Here is a 13,627-nt window from a genome sequence, read left to right on the forward strand (position 1 = left end):
CGTGTCCGACTCTGTGCGACCCCATAGACAGCAGCCCACCAGGCTCCCCTGTCCCTGGGATTCTCCAGGCAAGAACACGAGTGGGTTGCCATTTCCTTCTCCAATGCATGAAATTGAAAAGTGAAAGTGAAGTCGCTCAGTCATGTCAGACTCTTAGCCACCCCATGGACTGCGGCCCACCAGGCTCCTCCGTCCATGGGATTTTCCAGGCAAGAATACTGGAGCGGGGTGCCATTGCCTTCTGGCATTGCTAATTATCAACTGAATAACCTATTTAATACTTTAAAAGGAGATCCTAATTTAAATAGCCCTCGTTCACTTTCTCAAGAGGCATGAGAGGAACTCTATTTGGTGCAAAATAAATTACAAAAACATTTCTAACTCACATCAAACTAGACTTACCTCTAGAACTGTTACCTGTAGAAACTCCCCTCTCCTCATTCTTCCACAGGACTTCTTGCCCAACAAGAACACATAGCAGAATGGATCTATACCCACTTTAGGGGAATAAAGTCACTTACACCCTACCTTGATTTAATTGCTCTAATCATTATCAATGGAAGAAATAGGACTAAAACTCTAATTGGCTCCAATCCTCATAAAATTGTAATACCTATCAATAAATCTCAATTTGAGAATGCATTACAAACTTCTACCAATTTCCAAATAGCTTTTCTGGAATATTTTGGAGACATTTCATTTCATTATCCTTCTGGTAAGCTGTGGAATTTCTTCAAAAATACTGAATGTATTATTTCTCACATTATCAGCTCACAGCCTATACCAGAGGCTGAGATTTTTTATATAGATGGGACTAAAAATGCCAAAGCAATGTCATTCTGGTCTCCTAAGGAATATAAAGTCTTTTATACTAAATTTCATTCTGCTCAACAAAATGAATTATATGCTCTTATTCAAGTTATTTACCTACATCCTTACCCCATTAATACAGTCTCTGACTCTATATATTCTGCTTTTGTATTAAAAATATAGAAACCCCCACCATAAACTCCAGTCAACCTATTATCAACAACTCTTTTTCGAACTACAATCTGTTGTTAGAAACCGAAATTCTCCCATTTATATTACACATATTCCAGCACATTCTTGTCTTCTGGGCCCCATGACTTATGCTAATGAGCAAGCTGATAAATTAGTTTCTTTTGCTACTCCGGAGGAACACCAGGCTCTGTTGCATAATAATGCTGGCTCTCTACACCAGCGATGGAAAATCCCATATCACCAAGCTAAAAAAATTAGTAATTGCTCTACTTGTAGACCCCTACATTTTTGACCCATCACACAAGGTATTAATGCTCACGGTGTGCAACCTAATGAACTATAGCAAATGGATGTAACTCATTGCCCTGAACTCTCTCCATCTTCTTTCTTGCATGTCTGTTCACTTCAGTTCAGTCGCTCAGTCATATCCGACTCTTTGCAACCCCATGAATCGCAGCACGCCAGGCCTCCCTGTCCATCAAATCTCCCAGAGTTCACTCAGACTCATGTCTATCAAGTCCGTGATGCCATCCAGCCATCTCATCCTCTGTCGTCCCCTTCTGCTCCTGCCCCCAATCTCTCCCAGCATCAGAGTCTTTTCCAATGAGTCAACTCTTCACGTGAGGTGGCCAAAGTACTGGAGCTTCAGCTTTAGCATTATTCCTTCCAAAGAAATCCCAGGGTTGATCTCCTTCAGAATGGACTGCTTGGATCTCCTTGCACTCCAAGGGACTCTCAAGAGTCTTCTCTAGCACCACAGTTCAAAAGCATCAATTCTTCGGCGCTCAGCCTTCTTCACAGTCCAACTCTCACATCCATACATGACCACAGGAAAAACCATAGCCTTGACTAGACGGACCTTAGTCTGCAAAGTAATGGCTCTGCTTTTGAATATACTATCTAGGTTGGTCATAACTTTCCTTCCAAGGAGTAAGGCGTCTTTTAATTTCATGGCTGCAGTCACCATCTGCACTGATTTTGGAGCCCCCCAAAGTAAAGTCTGCCAATGTTTCCACTGTTTCCCCATCTATTTCCCATGAAGTGATGGGACCAGATGCCATGATCTTTGTTTCCTGAATGTTGAGCTTTAAGCCAACTTTTTCACTCTCCTCTTTCACTTTCATCAAGAGGCTTTTAAGCTCCTCTTCATTTTCTGCCATAAGGGTGGTGTCATCTGCATATCTGAGGTTATGGATATTTCTCCCAGCAATCTTGATTCCAGCTTGTTTCTTCCAGTCCAGCGTTTCTCATGATGTACTCTGCAGATAAGTTAAATAAGCAGGGTGACAATATACAGCCTTGACATACTCCTTTTCCTATTTGGAACCAATCTGTTGTTGCATGTCCAGTTCTAACTGTTGCTTCCTGATCTGCATACAGATTTCTCAAGAGGCAGGTTAGGTGTTCTGGTATTCCCATCTCTTTAAGAATTTTCCACAGTTTATTGTGATCCACACAGTCAAAGGCTTTGGCATAGTCAATAAAGCAGAAATAGATGTTTTTCTGGAACTCTCTTGCTTTTTCAATGATCCAGCGGATGTTGGCAATTTGATCTCTGGTTCCTCTGCCTTTCCTAAAACCCGCTTGAACATCAGGGAGTTCACGGTTCACATATTGCTCAAGCCTGGCTTGGAGAATTTGGAGCATTACTTTACTAGCATGTGAGATGAGTGTAATTGTGCGGTAGTTTGAGCATTCTTTGGCATTGCCTTTCTTTGGGATTGGAATGAAAACTGACCTTTTCCAGTCCTGTGGCCACTGCTGAGTTTTCCAAAATTGCTGGCATATTGAGTGCAGCACTTTCACAGCATCATCTTTCAGGATTTGAAACAGCTCAACTGGAATTCCATCACCTCCACTAGCTTTGTTTGTAGTGATGCTTTCAAAGGCCCACTTGACTTCACATTCCAAGATGTCTGGCTCTAGATTAGTGATCACGTCAACATGATTATCTGGGTCGTGAAGATCGTTTGTGTACGGTTCTTCCATGTATTCTTGCCACCTCTTCTTAATATCTTCTTCTTTTTTTTTTTTTTTTACTTTATTTTACTTTACAATACTGTATTGGTTTTGCCATACATTGACATGAATCAACCACGGGTGTACATGCGTTCCCAAACATGAACCCCCCTCCCACCTCCTTCCCCATAACATCTCTCTGGGTCATCCCTGTGCACCAGCCCCAAGCATGCTGTATCCTGCATCAGACATAGACTGGTGATTCGATTCTTACATGATAGAATACATGTTTCAACGCCATTCTCCCAAATCATCCCACCCTCTCCCTCTCCCTCTGAGTCCAAAAGTCCTCTATACACATCTATGTCTTTTTTGCTGTCTTGCATACAGGGTCGTCATTGCCATCTTTCTAAATTCCATATATTTGTGTTAGTATACTGTATTGGTGTTTTTCTTTCTGGATTACCTCACTCTGTATAATCGGCTCCAGTTTCATCCATCTCATCAGAACTGATTCAAATGTATTCTTTTTAACGGCTGAGTAATACTCCATTGTGTATATGTACCACAGCTTTCTTATCCGTTCATCTGCTGATGGACATCTAGGTTGTTTCCATGTCCTGGCTATTATAAACAGTGCTGTGATGAACATTGGGGTACATGTGTCTCTTTCAATTCTGGTTTCCTTGGTGTGTATGCCCAGCAGTGGGATTGCTGGGTCATATGGCAGTTCTATTTGCAATTTTTTAAGGAATCTCCACACTGTTTTCCATAGTGGCTGTACTAGTTTGCATTCCCACCAGAAGTGTAGGAGGGTTCCCTTTTCTCCACACCCTCTCCAGCATTTATTGCTTGCAGACTTTTGGATCGCAGCCATTCTGACTGGTGTGAAGTGGTACCTCATTGTGGTTTTGATTTGCATTTCTCTGATAATGAGTGATGTTGAGCATCTTTTCATGTGTTTGTTAGCCATCCATATGTCTTCTTTGGAGAAATGTCTATTTAGTTCTTTGGCCCATTAAATAAAAGCCATATGATTATCTCAATAGATGCAGAGAAGGCCTTTGACAAAATTCAACATCCATTTATGATAAAAACTCTCCAGAAAGCAGGAATAGATGGAACATACCTCAACGTAATAAAAGCTATATATGACAAACCCACAGCAAACATTATCCTCAATGGTGAAAAATTGAAAGCATTTCCCCTAAAGTCAGGAACAAGACAAGGGTGTCCACTTTCACCGCTACTATTCAACATAGTTCTGGAAGTTTTGGCCACAGCAATCAGAGCAGAAAAAGAAATAAAAGGAATCCAAATTGGAAAAAAAAAAAAAGTAAAACTCTCACTGTTTGCAGATGACATGATCCTCTACATAGAAAACCCTAAAGACTCCACCAGAAAATTACTAGAGCTAACCAATGAATATAGTAAAGTTGCAGGACATAAAATCAACACACAGAAATCCCTTGCATTCCTATACACTAATAATGAGAAAGTAGAAAAAGAAATTGAGGAAACAATTCCATTCACCATTGCAACGAAAAGAATAAAATACTTAGGAATATATCTACCTAAAGAAACTAAAGACCTATATATAGAATACTATAAAACACTGATGAAAGAAATCAAACAGGACACTAACAGATGGAGAAATATACCATGTTCATGGATTGGAAGAATCAATATAGTGAAAATGAGTATACTACCCAAAGCAATTTACAAATTCAATGCAATCCCTATCAAGCTACCAGCCATATTTTTCACAGAACTAGAACAAATAATTTCAAGATTTGTATGGAAATACAAAAAACCTCGAATAGCCAAAGCAATCTTGAGAAAGAAGAATGGAACTGGAGGAATCAACTTGCCTGACTTCAGGCTCTACTACAAAGCCACAGTCATCAAGACAGTATGGTACTGGCACAAAGACAGACATATAGATCAATGGAACAAAATAGAAAGCCCAGAGATAAATCCACACACATATGGACAACTTATCTTTGACAAAGGAGGCAAGAATGTACAACGGAGTAAAGACAATCTCTTTAAGAAGTGGTGCTGGGGAAACTGGTCAACCACTTGTAAAAGAATGAAACTAGATCACTTTCTAACACCGCACACAAAAAGAAACTCAAAATGGATTAAAGATCTAAATGTAAGACCAGAAACTATAAAACTCCTAGAGGAGAACGTAGGCAAAACACACTCTCCGACATAAATCACAGCAGGATCCTCTATGATCCACCTCCCAGAATTCTGGAAATAAAAGCAAAAATAAACAAATGGGATCTAATTAAAATTAAAAGCTTCTGCACAACAAAGGAAAATATAAGCAAGGTGAAAAGACAGCCTTCAGAATGGAAGAAAATAATAGCAAATGAAGGAACTGACAAACAACTAATCTCAAAAATATATAAGCAACTTAAGCAGCTCAATTCCAGAAAAATAAACGACCCAATCAAAAAGTGGGCCAAAGAACTTAATATCTTCTGCTTCTGTTAGGTCCATACCATTTCTGTCCTTTATCAAGCCCATCTTTGCATGAACTGTTCCCTTGGTATCTCTAATTTTCTTGAAGAGATCTCTAGTCTTTCCCATTATGTTCTTTTCCTCTATTTCTTTGCATTGATCGCTGAAGAAAGCTTTCTTATCTCTTCTTGCTATTCTTTGGAACTCTGCATTCAGATGCTTATATCTTTCCTTTTCTCCCTTGCTTTTCATTTCTCTTCTTTTCGCAGCTATTTGTAAGGCTTCCCCAGACAGCCATTTTGCTTTTTTGCATTTCTTTTCCATGGGGATGGTCTTGATCCCTGTCTCCTGAACAATGTCATGAACCTCATTCCATAGTTCATCAGGCACTCTATCTATCAGATCTAGGCCCTTAAATCTATTTGTCACTTCCCTGTATAATCATAAGCAATTTGATTTAGGTCATACCTGAATGGTCTAGCGGTTTTCCCTACTTTCTTCAATTTGAGTCTGAATTTGGTAATAAGGAGTTCATGATCTGAGCCACAGTCAGCTCCTGGTCTTGTTTTTGTTGACCGTATGGAGCTTCTCCATCTTTGGCTGCAAAGAATATAATCAATCTGATTTCGGTGTTGACCATCTGGTGATGTCCATGTGTAGAGTCTTCTCTTGTGTTGTTGGAAGAGGGTGTTTGCTATGACCAGTGCAAAACTCTATTAGTCTTTGCCCTGCTTCATTCCGCATTCCAAGGCCAAATTTGCCTGTTACTCCAGGTGTTTCTTGACTTCCTACTTTTGCATTCCAGTCCCCTATAATGAAAAGGACATCTTTTTTTGGGTGTTAGTTCTAAAAGGTCTTGTAGGTCTTCATAAAACTGTCCAACTTCAGCTTATTCAACGTTACTGGTTGGGGCATAGACTTGGATAACTGTGATACTGAATGGTTTGCCTTGGAGACAAATGAGATCATTCTGTCATTTTTGAGATTGCATGCAAGTACTGCATTGTCTGTATTGACACTAATTCTTTTATTTGGGCCACACCTCTTCATGGTGAGGCTATACAACACGTTATAACTCACTTATTAGCTTGTTTTACTATTATGGGAACTCCTAGTTCTATAAAAACAGACAATGGCTCTGCCTATATTTCTAGACACTTTAAAGAATTTTTACAATCTTTTTCTATTAAACACATTACAGGTATTCCTTATAGTCCACAGGCACAGGCATAGTCGAAGGAGCACATCACACACTAAAGTTGCAAATTAAAAAATTAAAAAGGGGGGAATACACAGGAACACTACTGTCTTCCTTATCTAAAGCAGACTTTACTAGATTCCAACATAAGATATTTTCTAAACCTATAACTATTGTTAATACAGCTTTATTTGCTTTAAATTTTTTAAACTTACCACAGGGAAGATATCTTAATGAGAACAGAAAGGCATTTCGAGGAATTCAAGGACACTTTTCTTCCTCTGCCCATTTGGTACCAAGACAGGTTAACAAAACAATGGAAATCTGGGAAACTATCTCACAGGGAAAGGGGTATGCCTGTATTTCCCCAGATGGGTCCAACGAACTCACATGGCTTCCTCTTTAGAAGATTTAACCCAAGGGGGCCCCCGGCCTTCAAAATGAGGATGGGACAACAAAAACCCCAGGAGGAAGAAATTCCAATGTGGGCCGTGGCGACATCACCCTTATGATCTCCCCACTTGGGGACAATTAAAAACCCTTACTAATCAAGCTAAAAATCTGGTTTCTCAACAGGAAATGCCTTGGAGTCCTGAAAACCTCAGTTGGCCTGCATGACCCCGCTAGAGCCTATTAACTAATCAGACTTAACTGGGCTTACTTACCCAATCCCCTTTATTGCAGGTCCTAAAATGGACCGATCCTGTCAACCAATGATTCCACCCATATGCCCCCTCCCTGTAACTCGAAGGAGCCATCACACCCTGGGGAAGAGGGAAAACTAATTAACATTTCTTTAGGCTATGAAGCCCTTCCATTGTGCCTGGGCCCAGAGAAATTGCGCATAAACGTTAGCTAACAAACTTGGGCTTTCTTCCTGCCTCCCAAAAAGGATTTTCGGACATTGCTTGGACTATTTACTGCGCTTTGTCTGTGAACCATGTTTATACTATTGAGACTTTAAGGAAAGCGTTAGGGAGTCAAGGAAAGAACAAAGAACATTATACAAAGAGTTTACTTATAAGAACTTTACATATACTCCTGTTTGTTGAGACAAATGTCTAGCCAAATCAGGAAAACTAATGTCTGTGGCTAATCATACAATTGTTGATTGGGGACCCCATGGTATGTGGTTATCTAACTGCTCAGAAGAGGTTAATAGCACGGTGTGGACTATGTTACGCAAGTGACATGAAAGGTCACTGACAGTATGATGGAACATTACCATGATAAAGGACTTCTTGGGTGGCTTGATGGTGGATTAGCTCCACCTCATCCTAAGATTGTCCTCCATAAATAGAGTGGGCCTGAACAATGGGACATTTGGAAGCTTGCTGCGAGCACCGAGGACCAAAGAACTTGGAACTTGGACCGGGTATTTCACAGGGACCAGTCGTGGTCATAGTAACTATTTCTTTCACGATAATCAGTCATATTTTATACAGGCCTATGTCCCATTTCCTTTTGTTATAGCCATAAGAAATTTACAATTTAATAAGGCTTTATGTTCTGTAAATTGTATTAATTGCAAACTATATACTTGTCTTAACTCCTCTATCTCTTTAAGAAATGATTCCCTTTTGATTCTTCGATCTCAATGTAATTTATGGTTACCAGTAAATCTCCAACGACCCTGGGAAGAAGGTCCCATGGCTGGACTTGCTTCCATAGTACTTCAAATTTGTGTTACTCTTGATTCATTTTAATCATAGTGCCTACAACTGGGAACAAATCAAATTTCATTTTACAAATATAATAAAATAGGGGGAATTGTCAGGAAGCATTTAACAGGAGGCTTCCTGTGTGCTGTTTTGGATCTGTCAGGAATCCTCTGATCCTTATTAGTTCCTGAATATTCAGGAATTAAGAGGAGAGGCAAATCCAGGCATTTTCTTCGTTAGTTTTTCAATACGGTGATAAGTACCCTCTTCCTTCTTTTGAACTATACCATAAAAGTGATTGTTTACAACTCTCTCTCTCTTTAATATGGATCGCCTATGTTTTGTAAATCTGGAATTTTAATCTTTATCTTTGCAGAGAATAACTACCTTGTAAGACAGTATATATGCCCACACCATGTTGATTAAAACACCTTTGCTCCATCAGAGCTTTGGTCCCCGAGTCTTGCTTTCTTTCTCTCTCTCTCTCTCTCTCAGGCTAATTCTTTGGAGCACAGAGACCCATGGTGCTCATTCTCCTGCCCAGACTTCTAAGACCCTCTCAAGAAGGCGTACTGTGCCTTCACCCCATCGAAAGGGCACCAGGTGCCTTCATGAGCAACACAAGCCCTGTGTCAAAGGACTTTATTGGTTTTCTGTGTAAACCAAGGAATATCAGCCTCTCTTTCTCTCTCCTTTACTTTCTTATCATCGGCTCTGGGCCACCAGTTTCCGGTCCATTAAAGGACCTCAACACCCACTTACACCAATGGACAGATCATCCAGACAGAAAATTAATCAGGAAACACAAATCTTAAATAACACATTATACCAGATAGACGTAACTGATATTTATAGGATTCCATCCAAAAGCAGCAGAATACACATTCTTTTCAAGTGCACAGGAAACATTCTTCAGGATATATCACATGCTGGGCCATAAAGCAAGCCTCAGTAAACTTAAGAAAGTTGACATCATTTCAACCATCTTTTCTAACCAGATTGCTATGGGATTAGAAATCAACTACACGAAAAAAAGCTTTAAAAAAAAAACACAAACATGTGGTGGCTAAGCCATATGCTACTGAACGACCAACGGATCAACGAATATAAATCATAGAGGAAATAAAAAAATACCTAGTGATAAATGACAATGAAAAGACAATCCCAAACCTATGGGATGCAAGAAAAGTGGTCTAAGATGGAAGTTTATAGCAATAAAACCTTTCTTTGGGAAACAAGAAAAACCCCAAATAAACAATCTACTTTTACACCTAAAGCAACTAGAGAAAGAACAAACAAAACCCAAAGTTAGAATAAGGAAAAAAATCACAAAAATCAAAGCAGAAAGAAATAAAATTGACACCAAAAAATGAAAGAGATAAATGAAATTAAAAGCTAGTTCTCTGAAAAGATAATCAAAATGGAAACCTTTAGCCAGACTCGTCAGGGAAAAAAGAGTTCGAATCAATAAAATCAGAAATGAAAAAGAGAAGTTACAACTGATATCACAGAAATACAAAGAACCATAAGCACCTGCGCTAAGCAACTGTATGCCAATAAAATGAACAACCTAGAAGTAATGAACAAATTCTTTGAAAGGTACAATCTCCCAAGATTGAACCAGGAAGAAGTAGAAAATACAAACAGAGCCAATTACAAGCACTGAGTTTGAACCTGTGATTAAAAAGTTCCCAATAAACAAAAGTCCAGGACCAGATAACTTCACAGGCAAATCATAGCAAACATTTAGGGAAGAATTATGCCTATCCTTCTGAAACTATGTCAAAAAATTGCAGAGGAAGAAACACTTCTGAACTCATCCTATGAAACCACCATCACCCTGATATCAAAACTAGACACAGATATTTTTTTAAAAAAAGAAAATTATAGACTGATATCATTGATGAACATAGGTACAAAAATCCTCCACTAAATACTAGCAAACTGAGCCTAAATAATGCATTAAAAGTACCATACATCATAGTTAAGTGGGATTTATTCAAGGATGGAAAGATTTTTCAATATCCACAAATCAGTGTGATATACCACATTATCAAGTTGAAGAATGAAAACCAAATGATCATCTCAATATATGCAGAAAAAAGCTTCTGATAAAATTCAACATCCGTTTACGATAAAAATTCTCCAGAAAGTGAGCACAGAGGAAACACACTTCAACATAATAAAGGCCATATATGACAAGCCAAGAGCTAACATCATACTCAGTGATTACAAGCTGAAAGCATTTCCTCTAATTTCAGGAACAAGACAAGGATGCCCACTCTAGCCACTTTTATTTAACACAGTTTTGGAAGTTTTAGCCACAGTAATCAGATGAGCAAAAAAAAGAAAAAGAAAGAAATGGAATCCAAATTGGAAAAGAAGAAGTAAAACTATCACTGCTGGCAGATGACATGATAACAACACATTCCCGGAGTTTACCCAAACTCATGTCCATTCAGTCGGTGATTCCATCCAACTATCTCATCCTCTGTTGTCCTCTTCTCCTCCTGCCTTCAATCTTTCCCAGCATCAGGGTCTTTTCAAATGAGTCAGCTCTTTGCCAGATTTTATTACACGTTGTCAACTAATTGCAAGAAAATTTGAGCCAATTTACCATTCTAACATCAATGAGTTCCTATTTCAACCTTCTGAAAGTGAAGTCGCTCAGTCATGTCCGACTCTTTGTGACCCCGTGGACTGTAGCCCACCAGGCTCCTCTGTCCATGGGATTCTCCAGGCAAGAGTACTGGAGTGGGTTGCCATTTCCTTCTCCAGGGGATCTTCCCAACCCAGGGATCAAACCCAGGTCTCCTGCATTGCAGGCAGACACTTTAACCTCTGAGCCACCAGGGAAGCCCGCTTCAACCTTCTACTGTTAGATTAAGTATTGTCATTTAAAAATTCTTTGAGCATTTAATGGGTAAAAATGGCATCTGTTTTTTCATTAATAATTTTTGGATAACAGATAACCCCAAACCTTCCCCCATGTTTTTAAGCATTTGTATTCCCTATCCTTAAAACATATGATGATGCTTTTTTGCATATATGTCTATTGTAGACTACATATTTTCTTATCCATTTGTATGAACAGATTCTGTGTTAAGTATTTTTACCCTTTTTTGAAATATTTATAGACACCTAAGTTTTAATGGCAACCCACTCCAGTATTCTTGCCCGGAGAATCCCGTGGACAGAGGAACTTGGTGGGCTACAGTCCATGGGTCGCAAAGAGTCGGACACGACTCAGCGACTTCACTTCACTTTAAGTTTTAAAGAATCATCATCAAATTTGTTGATTTGTTCTTTTCAAATTGGATACACTATTTTTACATTTAGAGAGAACTTTTGGTACCAATGCCAGAAAAAAAAATATATGTATGTATATATTGTCTTAAAAGTTTTACACTAAGCTCTTTAATCCATCATGAATGCATTTTGGTATAAAGTAAGTTTCTAGTATAAACTAGGTAAGCAACAGGATATATTCTACAACACATGGAAATTTAGCCATTATTTTATAATAACTTTTTTTTTTTGAAAGTCACTCAGTCATGTCCGACTCTTTGTGACTCCATGGACTATACAGTCCATGGAATTCTCCAGGCCAGAATACTGGAGTGAGTAGCCTTTTTCTTCTTCAGGGTATCTTCCAAATCCAGGGATTGAACCCAGGTCTCCTGCATCGCAGGTGGTAGAGTTTAATACATAAAATATTGAATCACTATGCTGTATCCCTGAAACTAATATAATACTGTAAATCAACTATACTTCAATAAAAAAAGAAAGAAAAGGCTTAGTTTCAGATGGAAAAGTTAAAATTAAAAAATGCAATGTTTACAAATCCATGTTTGTTTTCTTGAAATAACTCACAATTGTCCCAACACTATTTATTTTTTATTCTCTCTGCATTGATATTCCAAGCAGACTTTGTGTTATATTACATTGTCATGGATATTAGATCCTATTTCTAAGCTATTCTATTTACCAACTCAGTCATCTTTTTTTATTTTTGCATATCACTTCCAAATCAGGTTCTAATATCTTCGAGAAAAGGAACTGGGTTTTACTAATGCTTGCATTTTCCATAGGCCCTATCACTTTACATGCAGTAAATGTTCAATAAATATTAACATATTTATTACATAAATGTTTAAATTGAATATCCTGCATGCAATTTGCAAAGAATTTCCTCACCACTGTAAAAGGCTACATTCTTCAAGGTGAAACATGAAGTAATTTTGAAATTCGAGAAGGGGGATGAAAATGGAAGCATTCCAAGTTTTTAAATGCCATGTGAATTTGATTAGAATAATTTAAATTTTGTAGTGACTTCATTCTCCAGAGGCAATGTGATCATGAGAAAATACTGAGAGAGAGAATTTTAGTAGTGGGCTTACTCTGAATTACCAAAGCTCAGAAAAGCTTTAAGCTGTGTAATGATGTGCAAATCAGTCCACATACCACTGTGGCTCAACAGATGAACTATGTCAATGGTGAAATGTTGTCTTTACAATGTCTGCTGATACCTTTATTTGGGAGAACCAGCTGTGAATCCTTAACACTGCTTTACATTTAGAGTATTGAGCAATAAAGCAATAAGATTTAAAACATATATTCATTTTTCCTCCTGACTGCATTTGAGTTTAAATGTGCTAAATGTTAAATAAAATCAGTATTAAGTATGTTGTCCCTGTCATGTACAAATATGTCTTTCACACAGTTATTATACCAAATTGTACAGGATGACTTCAGGCTGAAAAGACTGCGAAACAATCTGTTTGATTAAGAAGACATTAAACTAGACCATCATAAAGAATGCTAGGATTACAAACTTCTATATAAAGACATGCTCACTACATCTATTAATGTGGGTAAAAAATTGTATAGTTCCAGAAAAGGAAAGTTATGTATTCAGCAAAACCAAAGATATTTGATGTTATTTTTATGACAATATGCAAGTCTTGAAATAAGAATTTATGTATTTTCAATGTTGTTTACATTGTAAAATTAAAACAACCTAAATTACCATTATAAAAACTCTTGGGATAATATGTGATGGATTCTAACATGTTTCATCCCCCTTTGATTCTCTTTTTAGAGTAGTTTTAGGTTCCCAGCAAAACTGAATGACAAAGTACAGAGGGTTCCCTTTTGCTCCATACCCTCCCATATTTTGCTTCCCCATCTATTGACATTCCAATTCACAGCAGTACAACAGATGAACCTACACTGACATACCAGTATCACCCAAAGTCCAAGGTTTACATTAGAGTTCACTCTTGCTGTATTTTACGTGGAATGTACAATGACATACATCCACCACTGTAGCATT

The sequence above is a fragment of the Capricornis sumatraensis genome, chromosome 5 (genome assembly GCF_032405125.1).
Source record: "Capricornis sumatraensis isolate serow.1 chromosome 5, serow.2, whole genome shotgun sequence".
Lineage (NCBI taxonomy): Eukaryota > Metazoa > Chordata > Mammalia > Artiodactyla > Bovidae > Capricornis > Capricornis sumatraensis.